Below are 20,489 nucleotides of genomic sequence, written 5' to 3'. Positions count from 1 at the left end.
GGACACAGCACGCTGGTGGGAACTGCTGAATGGGTTTGGCAGCCCTGACCATGCTTCCCCCTGGAGGTGGCAGTTTCAGACTGTAAGAGCCACCAACCTTGGGCTCCTTGGACTTCCTGGGAGTGAGTTAAACTAGCAGTGCTCTGGTCCTTCCCACTCCACCCCTCTTTGCTGCATGGCACCTGGTACTGGGGGTCCAGCGAGGGGGGGGGCGCTGTACCTGGCTGGCACGGTGGGGAGGGTGTGGTGACTGGCAGGGAGCTACTCCCAGTCTCACAGCCTGGGTGTTTCCAGAGCAGCGGCTACTCCGCTGGCATTTCTCTGAGCACCCTCCCCTCCCCTCTCACACCCAGTGCAGGGTGCCTGGGCTCTGGCGGGGGCGGTGGGGGCTGCAGAACAAGTGCAGGTGTCCTCGGCCTCAGCGTCTTTCAGGGGTTCTGCTCAGTGCCTGGAATTGCTTATATCTATAAAACATATCATGTTTTATTGACGGTTTGATCAAAGACACAGGGGAAACTGACAAAGGCAAATTATGGGCCCCTCACGCGGTGGCTCTGGGCAGATTCCTTAATTTCTTTCAGGCTGCATTTTATCGTCTGAACATGGGATGAGGGTCTTCAGAGCAATGTTTCAGGGAGACTTGGGCTCATGTAAGTGAAACTGCTTAGTAAGTGTACAGCCCTGTGCACACACCAGTTGCTGTGGTTTCGGTGATTTGGGGCTGGTATTTGCCATGGCTCTGCTCTGCGACTTAGGGAGACCGAACACCATTTCCGTCCAGTCACTTGCTAGAAAAGGGGCCCGAGAGCGGATCCTCCACAGTGTGTTCCACGGAACATTAGTTCTGAAGGCTGTGCCACGAGTTCAGGTTTCCCTGTTGTAGTTAGTCTGGCAAATTCTGTAAGCTCCCTGTGATGATTTTGGCCAATCGCAATCAATATTGGCAAGTTAAAGGCTATGAGAAGTACTCAATAAAGAACACGCTTGCCTTTGTCAAACCCAGCATTTCCCCCAGGTGACCCTGCCTCTTTTTGAGTCACGCGTGCTTGCTCTTCCAGGAAACTACTCCGGGGGCTGCCGGTGGTGTGGTGGTGTAGCGCTGCAACCAAACTTTGAGAGCTAAGCTGTAATTGCCTTCTTTAATGAAGAGTGGGCAGAAGCCCAGAGAAGTTGAGTAGTTCACATGAGATCACACAGCAAAACAGTGATCCACAGATGCCCAATAGCTAGTGGTAAAACAGGGACCAGGACCCAGGGTCCTCATCCACTGCTCCCACCCATCAATGGCATTCGGAAGTTGAGAATTCTCCTCTTGGAACCAGCCTTGCTGCTTTATGTGGACACTCTGCAGAATGAATCTGAAAAACATAGGAATCCGAATGATTTCTTGTTGAATGGGTTCCATAGCGACAGGGTACCCACTATGTGCCACTTGTTGCGGGGACTTCCGCATGTCCGGTTCAACCAGATGTGGAATCTGTGAAGAGTAATGGTGCCGGCGTCATCACAGACACAAACACACACACGGGAGGACTCCGACACACTCACACATCCGCCTCTACACACAAATGCGTCTCTCCCTACGCTCTCACACGTGTCCACAACACTCCATCCTGTACATGCATTCACACATGCTCCTCCACATGCACACATGCTCACTCACCTGCTCCTGTACATGCACACACCTACTCCTGTTCACACTCTCTCACACACCCGTCTCGCCTGTTGTGCTCTAGGCTGCAGCCAGGAGGCACTCATGGCAATGCATGTGTCCCCCTGTCCCCAGATCCACAGAGCTTGTGCCTGGCACCAGCTCCCGGAGATAAGTATTGAGCACGTGGGGAACGCCTGCAGGTCTAATCTGATGTTTGCATTTCCTCAGTTTCCCCATTTTTCCTCTTTTATGCCTTACCTATCCCCCTCCCTTTATCAGTCAGCTATTGTTTGATCACATGTGATGTGACTGCTCCGGCGCTGGCTTCTACTGTGTTGTTTGTTTTAATCAGCCATCAGAGCTCTGTCAGGGCAGGGGCTTGGGCTCCTTTGTGTGGTTGGAATGAGTCCCCAGTGCCTAGCAGAACGCCTGGCTCAGAGGAGAGGTGCAATAAGCATTTATTGAATAAGTGAGTGAGTGAGTGAGTGAGTGACTGCTGGCTTCTAGGATGTCTGTGACCCAGGCAAGCATCCAAGGAGATTCACTGAACATGCTTGTGGAGTATCTGCTGGGTCCTAGACACCTTTCTGGGGATTCTAACAATCAAAGCTTTTTAATCCTCTATTCACGGAGCTTGCATTCCAGTGGGAAGGGGGAGCATGAATAGCAATGGACAAGATAATGGTAATGTCACACACTCTGAAGAAACTCAAACGAGGCAGTGTGAACATTAGTGAGGAATAGGGGGAGCTAAAGATGGGGCCTGCAGAGTCCTCTCTAACGAGTTGACATTTATCCTGAGACCTGAATAATAAAAACGTGCAAAGATTCGGAAAAAGAATATTCCTAGCAGAAGCAGGTATGAAGACCCTGGGGCTGGAAGGAGCTGGGCTGAGGGTACAGAGAGGCCATCCATGCAGTTCACTGCTGATTCCCTTACCAGTGTCCTCTGGAGGTGGGGCAAGTGCCGGTGTTTAACCTGGGACCTGATTATCTTCGTGGTTCAATCACCAAAGCCAGACTGGGTACCTCCTGGGTTTGGAGGGGGCGGGGCTGCCTCTGCTATCTCACAAGGCTGTCCTCCCGTCTTGTCTACCCCCAACCCAGAAACAAGGAAAAGGTTGGACTCCTAAGGCCCCTCCCCATTCTACCATATAGAATCTGATGCTCTATTTGCAGGAGGTTTGCAGCAGTTCAGGTGGTCCATCTGGAGGGGTCGTGAATTAGTTGTGCTGTTTCCATTATTAATAACCATGATGTCATACATCTGTGCGGTTCCTGATCGGCTGCAGAGCACTCTCTCCTATTATCCCGTTCACTCTGTGGACTCATCTGCCAAGTGGGGAAGGGTGCGAGAAGAGGGGGTTGGTGGAGGTGGAGAGAGCTCAGACACTACCACACTGCAGGCTCACCCAAGCTGCTTCACCCCCTGAGTCCCTGCTTCCTCTGCTGCAAAGCCGGATATGGGAGCACCTACCTCCTGAAGCCCTGGGGGTGTGCAGTGAGAACCTGCACGACAGGTGCCTGGCACATCTAGGCACCCAGGAGCTGCTTGTTCACATTTTACAGATGAGGAACTCGGAGCTAAGAGAGATCGTGGCTTTTTGTGGTCCACTTCTGAATCTTCGGTGTTCCCATCCCAGCAGGCTTCGAACAACTATTTTTGTTGAATTGACTTGCCTTAAGGTTGCACAGCTGTTAGAGGGCAGAGCTAGGACTCCAACCCAGGACATTGGGCTCCAAAGTCTTTCTCATAAGCAGCACACTGTCTGGGAATGATCGCCACAGTTAATCAAGACAGACCTTCACACCCCGTTTGCAGATGATCAGAATTATCGCTGCTTTGTTGAGAAACCTAGAATTACAAGGCAGTGGTATTCTTTGTAAACCAATAAGTGAATTTCTTAAGAAACATTTTGGAACCTCTAGAAGAGGGTGTAGATGTGAGAAAATTACCTCCTGAGAACTGAGAGCAGTGATTCTTAACCAAGGATGTTCTCTGCTGTCACCTGAGGGCTTTTAATGGGAGAGTTCCTAGTCCACCCCAGGCATCTGATTCAGAGCCTCTGGGGACGGCATCTGGGCATGTGCAGATGCACCTGGTGCTAGAAGTTCAGGCTGGGGATGAGAAGCCCTGCCAGCCAGATGCCCGGAAATTCCGGCAGGTCCCTCCCCTGCCTCCAGTTCCCTGGTCCCAAGCCCAAACCAGACCTGTGGCAGGAGCACAGGCTATGAAACCCCACACCTGAGTTTACATCTCCTGCTTTCTAGCGTGTACCTTGGCCCAGTTCCTTTAGCTCCCATAAGCCTCAACTTTCTCATCTGTAATGTGGGAAGCTCACGCTTACCTATAAGGTGGCTACATGGATTACAGGTGACCATCTGCATCAGTTTTCTTATGAAGTATCTGTAGCTGGCACAGGGTAGATGAACAGTAAACAGTAGTTTCAGTGGTTATTGTGAAAAATTAATGATAACGAAAACAACTGCCGTATTTGTGCGTTAGCTTCTACTAAGTTAAAAACGGACCAGTTCACTGCAAACACCAGACTTTTGAGAAGAGGGTACACTCCAAGCTGTAAACAGCCATCCTTGAGCCAAAGATGCCTCTTCATGACATCACTCCAGCTCTGGTGGAGAGCTGACGGCTGAACAGGGGGTGGAACCAGTAGCGCTCTCCACTCCAACAGATTCTGGACTCGGAGACAGGACGTGAGGCATAGAGACTAGTGTTGAGTGTAGGCTTGTGCTCAACTCCATCAGCCTGGTCTCCCGTTCCTAACAGAGGGCAGTTACGGGGGAAATACCTGGCTCGTGGGAGTCACAGGAGGCTGTACTTCTAACTTATTGTGTTGTTCATTCATTGATTCATCAGTGCATGGAGTCCTTCCATGGGCTTAGCTCTGGGTGAAGCAGGAGGAGAAAGGTCAGAGTCTAGCACATGCAACCACTGAGTGGCTCCGTGGTCATGAACAAGCTGTGTTTCCTCTCTGGATCTCAGTTTTCTCATCATCAGAATGGGCGTATTCTGGCTCCTGCACCAGAGGAATACTTCGTGGTTTTAAGGACCTGCCCCACTCTGGGGTGCTGTCTGGATTTTAGGGTCTCTACAGAGTGCTTGGGCAGAGAAGAAGGGCTTCAGAACCAGGAGGAACTCCACTTACTGCTGGCTCTGCCACGGACTTGCTGTGTGATTTGCTGCATTTCTTAATTTCTCCGTTTCCTTTTCCTCACTTAGTGTGGTTATGATGCTTCCGTCGCAGGGTACTGTGAGTGTTAGGTCAGGTTATAGGGAGGACCTGGCTGTCAACAAATGTGACCCCCATTTCCTTTCTCTCTGGCTCTTGGCTCTGCTGTTCTGTGGGTTGCTGCTTTGTGGAGAATCACCTTCATCCATCTCTGCCCAAGCTTCCCAAGTGCCCAGAATGGGCCAGGCAGGCAGACAGCCAGACGAGCTCAAAGAAATAAGCACATGCCCCTGGCTGCAAGGTGGGCATAGAGAAGTGGTTCCAGCCCAGGACGAATCAGGACCATGTGGGGAGCTGGGAGTCCTGGGTTCTGTCCCAGGCGTGCCACTAGGTCACTGTGCACTTGCCAGTTCCCTGCCGTCTCTGCATCAGTGTCCTGACTTAGGCCAGTCTGAAGGGCCCCCTCCCTGGCTTTCTTCCTGCTCTGAGGAGCCTGCAGGCCTTTGATGTGCAAGTGCTGAGTGGCCACAGTGACAGAGAGGGCCAGCTGGGTGTGGGGATTTCGCCAGCTTTCTCCAGCCTGGGCTCTGCTGGAATTGATTGTGCGGAGAGGCCAGCAGACAGACTGGGCAAGGAAAAGACTGTGGTTTCTAATTGGCAGAGCTGCTCATGGGAGCAGAGGCAGGTGAAGGGACCTTAATGGCATTAAATCAAACTCAAAGAAGGGCGTTACTCCCTTCTTTTTTCTTCAAGAAGATCCAGAAGGCTCAGAGTCACCTGCTTCTCAAATGGCTGCTCTCTTACTTGAATTCATCAGTATTTTTGGATAGGAAGGGTTTGTTTTTAGGTTATTAGGATGGAGGCAAGAGGTTGCAGAGTAAAGCTGAGGGTCAGGTCATTCATTTCCCAAATGCCTGTTGAATACTTACCAAGTGCCAGGCACTGTTCCAGACATAGGGGTACAGCAGGAGCCTAGACAGGCAGCCGTCAGCTCTCTCCTGGAGCTTATAAACACGTGCAGGGAGGCGCACCGTGAGCAAAGGAGCACGTAAGTGTGCAACATGGCAAGTGGAGTGAGTGCTGTGGAAGAAAACAAAGCAGGGTAAGAAGTTAGAGGGATGCAGGGGGCTCTTAAATGTTGGGATGGTCCGAGTGATGAGGTGGCATTTGGGCAGAGACATGAAGGGAGTATAGGACTGAGACTAATGTAGGCAGACATTTCTCTCTCTGTGGGGTACGTGAGAGGCTCATTGGAGGCTGAAATGGTCAGCACAGCCAGGCAGCTCAGATGCTGGTTTAGATACAGGACAGTGAGTCTGATTCATCGTTACAGCAACATTAGTAATAACAACAGTGAGCTCCAAAGGGCTCTAAATGAATTTGGCTTTGAGCCTTCAAAATGCCTGTCCATGTGGACTGTCTCAGCCCTCTAATGAGGGGGAAGGTATCATCTCCACATTGCAGACTCAGAATCTGAGAGTCTGTATCTGGAATGACAAGCCCAGGACTGCATCCCAAGTGAGGGGCAGAGCAGACACCCAACCCCAGACTCTGCTGCTCTTACAGGGTGGCTGGGCGCTTGGCAGGCCATGCTGCATGATGACAAGGATGATATTTATTTCTTGAAAACAAAAATCCATAGACTGAGGAGATACGATGACAAAATGCAATATGGGATTCTGCACTGGATCCTGGAACAAAAAATAGATATCAGTGGAAGAACCAATGACACACTGATGAAGTTTGTAGTTTAGTTAATGTGATATGCCAAAATCAATGTCTTAGTTTTGACAAATGAACCTCAGTGATGTAAGGTGTTAACATTCAAGGAAGCTGGGTGAAGGGCCTAGGAGAACTCCCTTTATTAACTTTGCCACTTTTTGCCCACATAAGATTATTCCAAAGTGAGGAATGTATTTAAAAATAAATGAATAATCCACATACACTGTGACTAGCTGGCCTCCTCAGGGTTACTTAGAAAAGCGGTGAGGGGTCATCAAGTAATTGGATCCCTGCTGCTTCTAGTCATCCCAAGCATGCTATCTAGAGTGGCCCGTGTGAGAAGGAGCAAAATTATAAGCCAATGCTTGTAAGCACGCTGGAGGAGGAATGCGCTCTTGGAAGTATCTCCCCAGGAGACTGCCCCTGGCCAGTTTTTTGGTATGCCGAATAACCTACATTTCAGGCTGCACCAAGTACACCCTTTCTCTGTGAGGAAAGTTCACCGACTCATTTTCTCCTGATGCTCCAGCGGGCGGTTGGAAACCAAGTGTTAACTGTAGAGCTGTACTCTGTGACCGTATGAATTTGCAGTGACTGATGGCTATGAAGGAGGGTTTTGGGGTAGTAAGAGCAGAATGAAAAGCCTGGGAAGGCATGAACAGTGATCTGGTTTTCTTTTATGGTAGAAAATATTGAGAGCCAGTGAGGGGTGTCTCTGGAAATGAAGGGAAAGAGGCAAGGTCAGGGGATTCCAAGGTTTGGTCCTTTCTTGCAGTGAGTCCACGTTCACAAAACAGGTGAGCTGGCTCAGGTACGTCTCTGGGGACCCTCTGGCTGAAAACCACTGAGCCCAGAGCAGGTGATTGGCCCAGGTTCACCGTGCAACTGCTGAGTGACATGGCTTAGCCAGTCTGGGCGACCCGGTCTCCTTACGGTTTTCAGAAGGCTTATGCCACTCACTGCATGCGTCGCCTTGGCACATGGGCATTGGGTGTCACCTTGAAATATGGGACAGACAAAGATGCTCAGATGGACAGAAAGCCATCATCATGGTCTGTTAGGAAGCATTTGGTATTTAAGAGTAGGATGGCGACTTCAAGATGGGAATGAAGATGGGCTCTTTAAGCAGGCTCTGCTCTTACAAAATAAAGAAAGCTAGCATTTCTCATGGCGTGTTCCATAGAACACAGGTGTGGCAGGATAGAAAGATGTGTTATTACAGAAGAAAATAAAAGTGCTACCACCAACTAAATGTGAGAAAGTTTAAAGGCCTTTATACTGCAGGACTTCTGGAGGTTTAATATGTGAAAGTGCGTAGGAAATCTCCAAAAAAATGTGTGTGTGTGTGTGTGTGTGTGTGTGTGTGTGTGTGTAGGTAGATCTCGTGTGCAGCTTTCTGATCTTGGTTGGAGAATGTGCCCACATATAAATGATAGAATATATATATATATTAATAATACACAGGATGCACATGCATGCGTGTAGAGGCACGAATGTATGTAAAAAGAACAGCTGGAGTAGTGTTCCACAGGAAAACATTTTGGAAAACACTAAAGTGATCCAAGGTCAAAGCTGGGGAAAAAAAATGAGTGCTCACTTGTGACTCTCAAATTTATTTCTGCATGTCCGTTTCAGCATGTCAATTTCTCACATTTTTTCCTACTTTGTTAACTTAATTTCTGTGTTCTCAGAAGAAAAATGAAAAATGGCATGCAAATGACCCTCCCCCTCCCTGTGCACCGTGCTCACAGGAGTGTTACCAAGAAGTGTTACCGAGCTCATGTGACAGCTCAGTGGTGGGTCTCCAGCCCCGAAACCCACATGTGACACTGGTTTTTTTGGAGCTAAAAAGGAACCTCATTGAAAAATGCCACTAACGGCCAAAATTCTGCCTTTGTCAAGTGTGGCTTTCACACTAGGGGTCCCCCAGCACTCCCACAAATGCAGGTGTGTTTGCCACCCTAGAAGGTGGCCATCTTTGCTCTCCGTGTGCATGGTCAGTGGACACGCCGGTTAGACAAGAACACCCTTTGATATGATGACAATTTCTAAATAGGCCACCCTTCGCCCCCCTGCCTGGGCCTGGCCTGGCTCTGCCCCATGCTGCCCCGGGGAGAGTCCTGCAAACCACCTGCCTGCCCTTTGAAGCCCTTCGCAGACTGGAACCCACCTCAGCCTACACATTTCCTTTCCTGACTCTCCCTCCATGCACAAATCCTACCCCACCAAAGCCTGCTCCTCACTCTTCGGGGCACGGCCCCCAGCGCGCGGGTGTCCCGTCTCAGCTGCAGGGTCCGTTCCGTTTTGTGACTGCCACGGTCAGAGGCTGAACTTCAGTTTCCTTATCTGGCACAGGAGAACAGTGTGCTCCTGAAGAATCCATAGAGGAAGGATAAGTAACAGGAAGCGGGGAAATGTGAGCAGGATTTTCTTTCTCTCTGGGCAGATGCAGGGAGGCAGAAAGCATCACAGACATCTGAGTATGCCATGGCCGGCGCAGCTGGCCCCTCAGACTCTCACCTGTCATCAGGCACGTGTGACTTCAGATGAGTTATTTGAAGGCTACCATTAGTTATTATTATTATTTATGAGAATTTTCTCAACCAACTAAAACAACAGCCAAGTTTTTTAAAACTGCGCAAAAGATATAAACAGGTAGCTCGAGGAAGTGAGAAAGCCCATAAATGTGTGACTCGAGCTACTGAAAACCAAAGGATTGTAAGTTAAAATGCTTGTAGATGTCAACAATGGCAAAAGATAGCGAAGATCTGATGCTGGCAAGGGTCCGGGGGACCGCAAGCCTGGATTGGTATCGGCGAGAATTATAAATGCGCGTGCCTGCTTTGATCCAGCAATTCCCCAGCTGTAGAAAAACGCATGTACACAAGACCACATATGTAAAAGGGTGCTCCCTTGCAGCACTGTGTGCAGCAGAGAGAAATTAGAAATGGCCTCCCTGTCCAGCGGTGGCCGTGCAGGAGAAGCTTACAGTGCATTTCTCTGTGGAATACTTTACAGCCATTTAAAAAGAAAGAAGTGAGCCTACAGATCCTGACATGGGAGGGACATTTACAACCTATTTTCACCTGGGAAAAGGTTCCGTCTGCAATATGTTTAATATAACCCTGTCTTCATGCAGAACAGTGTCGGGGCTATGCATGTGTGTGTGTGTATGTGTGTGCACACGTAGACATGTTTCTGTGCTCGTGGGAACAGTGTGGGTGCATAACCGGGAGCTGTTAGGGGCAGTGTCATCTGGGAGTAGAATCTGGGATGGGAGCAGGGGGCTTGTCTACTTTTTACTTTAAATAGTTACATATTTAAAAATTATAAAAATTTTTTTATACAAGAGAAACAAAAAAGAAAGCCCCAAACCATGCAGAGCAGACTAACCTCTACAGCACAGGATCATCGAGAAGATTAAATGAGATGATACTTGGCAAACATCTAACACAGTGTCTGATGTCGAATAAGCGCCCCCAAAATGCTTCCATCCTCTTCTTCCTCTCTCCACAGACTTCGTGCCCCTCTCCTCCCAGCCCTACTCCACAACCACCACCTCAGTAAACACGCGGTGGCAGCGATCACAGCCCCATCAATACACCAACTGCTCCCCGGTCTGGAGAAGCCACCCCGCCCCGTTTCCCTGCAGCTCCCTGCGTCCTTTCTTCTGGGTCCCCTTGGAAATGGCTGCCTTCCCTGGCTGCTCTCAGCCATGCCTCCCGTCTCCCCAAGGAGCCTCTCCACCTCACAGGGTGGGGCCGGCTCTGTCACCAGCACGCTCCCAGGGTGACTCTGCACCTTTGGGTCCGGCCTGCTCCCAAACTTGTTTCTCTTCTGTTTCTGCTCAGGGACGTGCTTCCCCACTTCCGCACGTGCTCCCCCACCGGCTTCCACCTGGCCCGACGAATTCCGTCGTGTCTGCTTAAAATCATTTTACTTCCAATTTGCTAATTTAATTCTAGTCTTACAGAATTTTGGCAACCCTGCCAAATTGGGTGCCAGATGCAGATTTAATGAGCATATTTTCAGTTCTTTCTTTCTTGTCTGCATGGAGACGCTGAAGAGAACAGGGTCTGGAACTTGTTTCTGGGGGGCTCCCCGAACATCCCTCCCCACCTGTGATCCTGAGCCACTGGGCATGACCCCCCAGCCAGGTCTCTAAGTGTCTGACGGGAGGAGCTCACGCTCTGCTCCTCGGGGGAGGGAGCTGTTATTGCATCATCCTCGCAGTCCTAGAAGCCCCAACCCAATTCCCATCATTTGGACTTCACAGGAAATGTATTTGGAGAAAATTACTTATTTCCTCTGGCCCATGTCTTCCTGCAGCCATGTGCAGCTCAACAGATGTTCAAGGATTCTGGTGTTTAACAGACACGTACTGAGCACTTTCTAGAGTGAGGTCTTACAGTGTGGTCTGCTGACCACCTGCCGTGGAATTATGGTGAGGGTGGGGCGCTTGGTAAAATGCAGATTCCTGGGCTCTGCCCCTCACTATAGAATCAGACAACAGGACAGGGTGGAGCCTGGGATTCCACTGCCCCAGGGGTGCTTGTGCCTCTGGGACTTGTGTGGATTACCTCATTTCAGACTCACACCAACCCCTTCCAGAGACGTTTTTATCTCACAGCAAGTCACGAGGGTGGAGTGGTGAGATCTAGGCCAGGACTTTGCTGGAGGCTTTTGATTTAAAATACAGGGCGCTTTCCCTCTCTGTCACAGCGACTCGGGGTTGAGCGCTGTTACCCGTGAACGCGACACATTGCCCGTGACCAGCGCACAGCAGGTCTGCCTTAGGGCGCCCACGCAGGCGCCGCTCTGCAGATGAGGAAACGGAGACTGGGGCTTCCCCGGGCAAGCTGTCATGCATGCAGCCCTGGGAAGGCGGGAGCCGGGACCCACGCCGCATCTGGTCCTAAGCTCTGTGCCAGGCAGCGCAAGGCCTGAATACAGAGTAACTCAATGGAAGTTCCCGCAAGGAGCAGGAGAAACAAGCCGAGCTCTCTGGCCTCGGCACCCAGGGCCTGGCCTCTGGGCGAGTCTGCCTTTGAGCCTTGGGCTTGTTATCAATACAGTGATTTCCAAACTTTTTAAATAGTGGAAGCTCCCCCAATCCTCACTTCTTGTCAACCCAAATAAAATCTTGCACTGAATCGTGATGTGCACAAAGAGACAGAAGTGGAGACGCCCTGTGCGCCTCAGTGCTTCCTGGGAGGCGCCTTGGAAACACGTTACCTCGCATTTAGCACAGATTGTGCGTGCGCCTCCTCCCTCTACCGCCGCCCCCCGACGGGACCTGGTGGCCGGGGCCTCAGCTTTGGAGTCCGACACATCCGAGTCCAGTCTGGGCTCAGCCTCCTTCTGGCTGTGTGGCCTTGGGCAAGGCGTTGGCCTTCTCTGAGTCTCTGTTTCTCCTCTGTAAAATGGGAATAGCAGTAGTTAAGTTGAAGTGAGGATTAAGTAGACTAGTGCTTGCAGAATATTTAACACAGTGCCTAGCATGTAGAAGGTGTATTGACTCTTGTTTTCCTTTGACAGAATAGGATCTAAAGCAGGAGAAATTATGGCAGAGATTTTCCCAGACCCTAAAGGCATTGTGTCATATGAGTGAGGGGCATGGACATTTGGTGGTATATATATTTCAAGCAAACTTTTTGGCCCCTACAAGGGGCGAGATCTTGTTCTAAGAGGAAAACTCCCTGTGGGCTGAGGGGGTCTTGGGAAGAGGCCGGGTTTGGACTGAGCTTCCCCCGTGGGAGTCCAAGGGCAGAAACGCAGAGCAGGCCAACACAGCCCTAAGCAAAGGTGGGTGGTGGGGGAGGTCAAGGGGGAGGGGAACGGATGGACTTGTGAGAGTGGGCAGAGGCCCAGTCACATCCTGGAGGCCCGAGGAGGGGATAAAAATGAGAGTGGGCTTTTGGCTCAAGGGGGTGCCCACCGGATGCCAGTGCTTGGTGGCATGAGGTCAGAGAAGGGTTGGGACACTGTACGGACCTGCAGCTCAGGGCCGTGGGGGTGAGGAGGAGAGGAGACTCCCATGAATGGTGGGAAGTAAGGGCGCTCAGCCCAGCCTGGCAGTCAGGCCCCTGGGGGCAGATCCAAGCACCTGTGTCCCCCACCTGGGGGCCAGGGGAAGAGCCCCAAGTCATCCCCAAACCCTGGAAGGGCCTCCAGCTTGGAACCCACCTGAGCTTCCCCCGCCCACCATGCATGGTGACAGGGAGAGGGAGTGTGTAAGAGCAAGAGGAACACCGCAGAAGGGATGTTTTCCGTTTCAGTGAGATTATTTCTGGCTCTGCTCCTGCAGTCACTGTGGAAACTGCACGTGCCCTGTTCAGTGTGGAAACATGACGAGTTTTCCAAGAGAGATGTACATTAAGCAGGCAGCCAGGAAGCTGCCGCCGCCGCTGCTAGCAGGGTGTGGGTGTGCGTCTGCCTGCCTGTCTCCCCACCCACCCCACCACCCCTGTCTCCTCTCCCTCTCTGCCTTTCTCCTGAAGCTGTATGTGGGGGAGATGTGTTCCATGCAGCATGGTAGGCAGAATAATGGCCTCAGCAAGATGTTCCCCCCTTTGTTCCTAGAACCTGTGCACACGTGGCTTTACATGGCAGAAAGAATTAAAGTAGCAGATGGAATTACGGTTGCTCATCAGCTGGCCTTAAAATAGACAGACTCTCCTGGAGCATCCGCTTGAGCCCGCTGCTACCACAAGGGCCTCTGAGTGTGGAAGGGACGGCGGCAGAGGCTCAGTGTCGGGGGTGCGTGGTGAGGAAGCTGCCACCGCCGTTGCTGACTTTGAAGATGGAGGAAGGGGCCATGAACCAAGGAATGCAGACAGCCTCCAGAAGCTGGGAAAGGCGAGGAAATGGATTCTCTCTAGAGCTTCCAGAAGAAATGGGGCCCAGCCACCACCTTGATTATAGCCCAGGGAGACCCATTTCAGACTCAAGACGTTTGTGTTGCTTTAAGCCACTCAGTTGGACGGTCACATGTTAGGGCAGCAGCAGGCAGCGCCCCAGGGAGGCTGGGATGTAACAGGGAGAAGAGCGTTGCAGATGTGTTCTTTGTTTTCCTGGGGTCTGCTTGTGGCTGGTGCCTCATTCTGGACACAGGTCCCCTCTGGCCAGCGCCCTGCCCCCGAAGGAATGTGACCTTCCCCTCAGTGAGCACCCAGCTCTTTAGAGCCCTGAGCAGTGTGTCCTGCGCGGGCGGCTTCTCAGCCTGGAATGCTCCCTGCCCCCACCCCCCCCCCCGCCCCCCACCCATCTCCCTCCAAGCCCTTTGGTTCTTCAAGTCCTCCACCCATCTCCCCTAAGTAAATTCTTTCTTCCCTGATACTCTGTGCCACTCTTGAGGCATGTGTCACTCTGGAGACCTTGCATTTCCTGCATTTTAACCACTAGGGTGCCGCCCCCTCCCCCTCCCCCACCCAGCAGCCCCATGAGAAGAGGAGCACATGAGAAGAAGAACAGAGCCACCCACCGGGGCATTGCCAGAACCTAGATGGAGAACGAGTGACTTCTGCCGGTTGGAACTAGCTGTGCTCCAGACTGGTAGGAGCCACACTCTGTCCTGTGCTGAAAGGACCTAGACCTGAACACGGGGAGCCCAGGGCTCAGTCCTGGCACCCAGTAACTCTGATCAAAGACATTGATGTAAAAGCCCATTGGCCGCACTGCTGTCCAGGGTTAGCATCACTGTCAGCGTTATTTTTCTGTTCCAGAGATGCAGCCGGGAGTAACAAGTCCTCTTCCAGCTGTGACATATGTCACCACCCCACCTGGGAACCCGTCTCCCGTTGCGTTACTGGGCACTTACCCGTATGCCTGCACCTGGGCAAAACTGAGAGGAAACATGGAAAGGCAGGGTTGGAACATGGGTGAGCTGAATGAGGTGCCCAGGGTGCAAAATATAAGGAGGTCATCTGTCTCAGCATTATGCAAATATGGCATGGAAAATCTCACCCCACTCTCCACTTTATATATGAGGAAACTGAGGCCTAGAGAGTGGAAATGCCTTGCTCAGGGCACATGGGCATCTGGGGGTGAAGTGAAATCAGAACACAGCTCTCTTACCTTCAGCTCTGGGGCTGGTCCCCTTTCCTTCCAACTAAATGCATGAGTGAGTGGCTGAATGAGTTTATGTCTCTAATACATGTTTAGTGAGTATGTATTTTGTGTTGATACTATCACACAAGGGGCTGGACTACAGCTTGGTAACAAGACGGACAGGGCCCTGTCCTTTGCTGAGAATTCATATTCTTTAAGCAGAGGATAAGTCATTACATATTAGTTCTTTAACTGCAGTGGTGGGAAATGCCATGCCGGGCCTGGTCGGAAGTCATGGGCTGTGAGTGGCTGCACGGGTCCTGCGCTGCACAAGCGCACATGGAGGTACTATGGCGGGTCTTCCATTGAAGAGTTTACAGTATAATTTGGAAGATAGGACCAGTGTCCTCCAAGTAACAACACAAGACCACAGTTAGCAACTGGGGAGAGCCACGCTGGAAGAAGGGCCTGGAACTGCAGCCCTAGCTCCTTCTCCTGTAGGGCCCTGGGCTCTCCCCTTCTCTCCCTCCACACCCTATGCAGTCAGTCCTCCTTGGGAGTCTCTGAGGAGAAGCCCTGAAGTCAGAATGGCCTGGGAGACCAGGAGGAATGAGGTATGCCCTGTTGGGGGAAGGGTGGGGGGCGCAGCGCTTCTGTTGTTCTGGACCGGGTTCAAAGGCGTGCAGCCTGTGATGGCAGAGGGGCTGGAGTCTTTAAAATAGAGAAGGCTTGTCTGCCTGGACAGAGCCCAGCTCTTGGCATTGCCTATTCTCTGGAATGTTGGGCCTAGGAGGAACCTGGCCTGCAGGAAGCAGGCATCTTCCACCAGCCACTGGGTGGCTTCTTGCCTCTTGGCTCTCTAGGTGCTTCCCTGTGCACAAGAAAAGCACGTGGAAAGGCACAGGGAGGTGGGGGTGCTGCTGTCTGACTCAAGCGCCCTGCCTGCGGGGGAGGCCAGCTCCTGGGCAGCTGCGGTGGGGCCTCAGGGGGCCAGTCGCCCCTCTCCCACATACTAGCTGGGGACTTGAACAAGCCACTCACCTCCCTGGACCCCCCTTTGTCAAAAATGAGAGTGGAAAAGACCTATTGTATTGGATGTTACAATCGAAGAAAAGGAATGCATATGCAAGGCTGTTTGAAATCCCTGGTTCATAGGACATAGAAACTGCTACCAAGTAAAGGCATTCCTTCAAGGACCAAAGGGGCACCTGCATATTTCCAGAGCAGGAGACCTAGCCTGGCTTTCAGGGGGAGCTAAGAAAAACATGTGGTTCTCTCGGTTTGTTTTTCTTCAATTGGGAAGAATTATTCTGGCTGGTAAATAAATCAGTTCCTCGAGAGTTTGGATAGAAGGGGTCCTTGCAGATGGGCATATTCTAGTCTTTGGTTTGACAGAAAGGGAAACCGAGGCCTGGAGGGGCACATGATTGATTCTCAGTCACATGGCCAGAGCTGGGTCAGACCCCAGGGCCTGCCCGTCTCCTGCCATCCCACAGAGTTCTGGGAGCTTCGCTATTTAAAGGATGTTAGGGGGACATGGCCTGGTAAGGAGCAGGAGTGTGGCCGGGTGAGGGCGAGACCACAGGAGAGTGAGCACAGTCTGGCCGGGTGTGAGCGGAGTGGAAAGGAGGAAGGCAGCAGCCTGTGGGGTGAAACGCCTTTCAGATTCTCCTCCTCTCTGACCGCCCCAAAGCCTCGACCAGTGTCCAGGTTCCCAGGCCACACACACAGCATCAGCCTGTTCAGGGTCCAGGGGCTGCAGCTCAAAGCGAGACTGCAGGTCCCCCAGGAAAACCCCTTGGTCTAGGTGGACTGGGGACCTGCCAGTCTGGCAAATTCTCCCACTGCTTGTCCTGGAAAGTGAGTTCCTGAATGTGGTGATGTCAGGGACCACACCCTGGAACATGGAAGTCAGGCCAGCGGTGGTGTGTTTGCTCATTGTTATTCGTCACTCGTCCACACCGCATGCCAAGCACTGTGCTAATGCGCACCGGAGGCACACAGACGGTACATGTTGTTCTTGCCCCGAAGGTGCTCGCCGTCTGTGGGGAGGATGGGCGCGCAGGAGGCTAGCCGTCGCTGTGCGGTGCGGTGTGGTCGGCGTTACAGCAAAGCTCTAGATGGAGGGCCAGGAGAGACAGGGTGCCAGTGTGGCCCCGGAGTGATGGTGGGGCTGGGGCAGAGGGCAGGATTGCCAGTGCTGAGCTCACAAAGGTGGGTAGGAGGAATCCCTGGGGGTGGGGACAGTGTGAACAAGGGTTTGGAGCCGAGGAAAAAGGAAGCGTGTTCGGTATTATCAAGTCGTCGGAGGGCAAGGGGTGAGGGAGATTGTCAGGAGACGGATGGGCCTGGAAGAGACTGGGAAAGAGACGTGGAGAGGAGACTATGGAACCTGGATTTCTGGTGGCGGTCAGCAAGCATGGGAAGTGGAGCCCCGGGCTAGGTGCTTATTCTGTGATGCAGAAACATCACTCTGGGCAGCATGGGGAGTGGGCCCCGTGGCAGGGGGGTGGGGAGGGGCTTAGGCTTGAGAGACACTTACAGAGCCAATTCACTGAGAATCTAGTGACATAAGGAACGTGGGGGACGAGGGAGAGGCAGAGGTCAGCAGTGGCTCTCGGACTCCTTGGGATTCCTGGCATGACTTTTGAGGCCCCCACGCTCAGATTCAGGGTCTGACCCTCAGCTGTGGGCTGCTCACCTGGGACTTAGCCATGGGACTCTGGCCAGGACAGGACTGTGAGCCCTTTGGCGTCACAGGTCCTGGCTGACACCCAGTCTACTGGCTCCCTCAAGAACCAGTGAGAGCGTGTGGATGCTGTTGGGTGGCTGGTTCATCTTCACCAACACACCTACTGATGTTTTCCCCTGTCACCGGGGGTAGTAAATTGAGAGAACTCAGTGTTTATTCACTCATTTATTGTCGCCAGTGATGTTCGAGGCTCTGTGAGTGATACAGAGATGAATCACACACATCCCAGTCCTGTCCTCAAAGACCATGTGGTTTGTCGGAGATGCCGACAAGCAATCGTGTGCATTATATTCCACACAGCGGGCAGAAAAGGTAAATGCCACAATAAAGAGACCAAGTGCTGTAAATGAGAGGTCGTTTCTGGCCTGAGAGCGTAGGGCAGGGAGAGCTGTGTGGAGGAGGTGGCGTGTGAGCTGGGCTCACAGGGCGGCTGTGGATATAGCTGCAGTGAAAGGGGGGCAGCATTCCGGACAGAGAGCTGCAGGGGGTCGTGAAAACTCTGAGCAGGCACGTTTGACAAGAGCAGGGCTTTTGATATCAGAAGCAGCTTGGCCTGTTCGTGAAGGACATCCCAAGGGCAGACTATTTTCCAGGAGGAACCACCAAAGGATTCGGGGCAGGGAGGGCCGTGCCGAGGGCTGAGTGCCAGGACAGTCTATCCGGCCTCATGGAGAGGGAGTGCAGACGCTGCTATGGATGGGTCCAGAGAGGGGCCTGGTCACTGGGGTCTCAGCAAGGGCGGCAGAAAAGGAGGACTCCATCCACACTGACATCTGTTGAGGTTTAGGCCAGGGACTGTTACAAGCACTTTATATGGATTAAGGTAACTGATGGAATCGCCCCCACATCCAGGAAGGTGCTACTATCATTCCCACTTTACCAATCAGTTCACTGAGGCACAGAGACGTTAGGTAAGCAACCTGCCCCTGGTCACACAATTAAGATGTGAAAGAGTCAGGATTCGAACCCAGGAGGCTGTGCTCTTAAATCCCACCTAAAAACAGCCTCCCAAAGGGGCTGGGCAGATGAAAGCGGCCCTGCCAGGGTTGGGGCCGTTCCTCCCACCCATCAGACAACCCAGAACCTGGGGCTGTTGTCTGCCTCTGCGGCTGCCCCAGGCGCTCCTCACCCCTGCAGGTTGTGCGGGGCCCCACAGGGCCCGGTTTGGTTCACTGATTCCAAACAGCCTACATATAGGTGGTGACAGTGTAAATAACTGATGCAATGGAAACTTCCTATGGAAAAAGGTACCCACTAGAACAGCCACAAAGTCCAAAAAAAGGAACAGCAGAGCAGACCCAGAGGGCTCAGTAGTGAAGAGTTTCCTTTGGTACAGCCCTTCCTACCTGACTGAGGCTGAACTGGTGGGGGGAGGGGTGGCACCGGACACAGTGGGGCAGGCTGGAATGTGGACCAGAAGCTCCTCTGGGTCCCTGGAGGGCCCTGGGCTACGGCTTCCCCTCTGAGCTAAGGAGGCAGTCATATGGGGGCAGAAGATAGTTCTCCCTCCAGACACACACCTGGCTTCACAGTCTCTCCATCCCCACTGTGGGCAGTGGTTCAGGTTCTGCAGTCCTGGGGTCTCCTGAGTCTCAACCCACATTTTTAAAAAAGATGTTATGTATTTATTTTAGACAGATAGGAAGGGAGGGAGAAACAGAGGGAGAGAAACATCATATGTTTGCCTCTTGTATGCCCGCCTACTGGGGACCTGACCTGGCCCGCAAGCCAGGCATGTGCCCTGACTGGGAATCGAACCTGAGACCCTTTGGTCTGCAGGCCAGCGCTCAAAACACTGAGTCACGCCAGCCAGGGCTCAACCTGCTTTTATTTGTGTCCTTCCTGTAAATAAGTTGCAGCAGTCTCGTCATGGGGTCTGCAGTCTTCTTATTTTAGAAGACAAAATCATTGTGAATAAAAGCAAAGCTAAAAGATTGGAAATAGCCAAACAGGAAGAGGGCAAAGGTCACTTTTTGGAACTTTGACTCTGTTATTTAATTCTTGCACCGACCCAGCGTCTGCACGATAGCTCCCATTTTAGAGGTGAAGAAACTGAGACTTGAAGTGTTAAACGACTCCCCCGAGGTCACACAACAGAGACTAGTGGTGCCTGGTTTTATCTACCACCAAAGCCTGGGGCACTTCTGCTCTGTGGGGTGCTCCTGCTCTGCAGGGCCCTCCACATCTCTGCTTTCTAAGCCTTCAAGTCCTCAGCCGTCAGAAGGTGAGCAGACCTGCTCACCTGCCCGAGGCATCAGTGTGACCATGAGATGGTATCGGGGCAGCAGTGGCGAATGGTAGGCACTCAGCAAATGTTGGTTTCCTTCCCTCCCCCTCCCTCCATCTCTGTGAACTGGGGAGATGTTCTGAGCCTTCCTGGGGGGAAGCAGCCCAAGTTTGGGGCTCCTTGGGAGAAAGGGCCATAATTGCTGATTTTCTGACCCACTTTCCCTTCCAGATCTGTAGCACCTGAGGCAGGGGCCAGGGTTCCTTCACCTGTGCGCCCTGGGGTCTAGCCCAGAGACAGGGAGTGTCTTGCCCAAGGTTGCTGAGCCAGAGGCAGCTGGACCTCAGGTGTGGGCCAGTCCCGTGGGCTTTCTCTCCCAGCCGGCTTCAGGAGGCTTCCGGTGAGAGAGGGCCGCCGAGAGGTGGGGCCTGGTATCACAGGAAACGACTCCTGGAGCCTTCCTGAGCCCTGGCAGCTCGCAGCACCTCCACCTCTCACGCGGCCCCTGGGGTTTCATCTGCACCTCCTCTTCCTGCGGCTCTTTCAGGGCCCCTCTCCCTGTCCCCAGCAGTGCCTGAAAACCACGAGGACTTTCAATGCCTCGTCCCAACATAGAGTTTAAGGGACTGGATATCTCTGCCTATCACTGAATGGAATCCATTACCCTGCATATGAAATTCCTTTTTTTTCCTAAAGATTTTGTTTATTTATTTTTAGAGAGGGAAGGGAGGGAGATAGAGAGAGAGAGAAAAACATCAATGTGCGGTTGCTGGGGGTCATGGCCTGTAACCCAGGCATGTACCCTGACTGGGAATCGAACCTGCGACACTTTGGTTCGCAGCCCGCGCTCAATCCACTGAGCTACACCAGCCAGAGCTTAAATTCCTCTTTTTAAAT

The 20,489-nt window shown here is 52.3% G+C and overlaps 1 protein-coding gene across 4 annotated transcripts in view; it reads left to right on the top strand.

Annotated features, from left to right (window-relative positions):
* Positions 1–20,489, top strand: part of HIVEP3 (HIVEP zinc finger 3) — a 427,770-nt gene that overhangs the window by 314,880 nt on the left and 92,401 nt on the right. The gene's annotated exons all lie outside the window — the stretch shown is intronic.

The sequence above is a fragment of the Phyllostomus hastatus genome, unplaced genomic scaffold, assembly GCF_019186645.2.
Source record: "Phyllostomus hastatus isolate PE091 unplaced genomic scaffold, TTU_PhHast_1.1 phas_scaffold_182, whole genome shotgun sequence".
NCBI lineage: Eukaryota > Metazoa > Chordata > Mammalia > Chiroptera > Phyllostomidae > Phyllostomus > Phyllostomus hastatus.
This window is presented reverse-complemented; position numbering and strand designations above follow the sequence as displayed.